The sequence below is a fragment of the Pristiophorus japonicus genome, unplaced genomic scaffold (assembly GCF_044704955.1).
Source record: "Pristiophorus japonicus isolate sPriJap1 unplaced genomic scaffold, sPriJap1.hap1 HAP1_SCAFFOLD_47, whole genome shotgun sequence".
Lineage (NCBI taxonomy): Eukaryota > Metazoa > Chordata > Chondrichthyes > Pristiophoridae > Pristiophorus > Pristiophorus japonicus.
Window position 1 is genome coordinate 2526689 of NW_027254374.1, and position 708 is coordinate 2527396.

General features: G+C 44.2%; 1 non-coding gene across 1 annotated transcript; it reads left to right on the top strand.

Moving 5' to 3' along the window:
- The first annotated feature begins 418 nt into the window (after positions 1–418).
- On the top strand, positions 419–491 carry trnak-cuu (transfer RNA lysine (anticodon CUU)). Its single transcript has one exon. It is a non-coding gene; the product is annotated as a tRNA-Lys (tRNA).
- The last annotated feature ends 217 nt before the right edge of the window (positions 492–708 follow it).

The following is a 708-nucleotide window of genomic DNA, read 5'->3' on the forward strand; positions in this document are numbered from 1 at the left end:
CACATGTGTAGCACACAGAAGGAAATTCAAATATGTTTGCCGAGCGACTGTCGAATTTTAATAACTTTTTATACAACCGAAGAATCAGTAGATAAAGAGGATATTCTTCCAATAGCATTTCATAGATAGCCCCTAGTACAAGAGGAATTAAGTCTTGCTACAATTGTACAGGGCCCTGGTGAGACCACACCTGGAGTACTGCGCACAGTTTTGGTCTCCTTATCTGAGGAAGGTATACACTTGCCTTGGAGGTGGTACAACGGAGGTTCACCAGATTGATTCCTGGGATGAGAGGACTGTCCTCTGGTGAGAGATTGTGTCGAATGGGCCGATACTCTCTGGAGTTTGGAAGAAAAAGACGTGATCGCATTGAAACGGACAATATTCTGAAGGGGATCGACAGCATGGATTCTGAAAAGCCCGGCTAGCTCAGTCGGTAGAGCATGAGACTCTTAATCTCAGGGTCTTGGGTTCGAGCCCCACGTTGGGCGATTACTTTTATGTTGCTTTCGCGGGTAAATATCATTAATGAACCCATGATCTTCTTTTGCACAATGATAAAAATGCGAACTCATGGATGTTGATAATTTAATCAAATAATGAAAGCAGCGCCTCAGACCGCTCGGCCGTCCGTACTGTTAGATGCTCCAGTTAAAAGTTATTGCTCTGGAAAATTTTAGACTGGGCGCTTGTTCAGGGTTGCTGGAA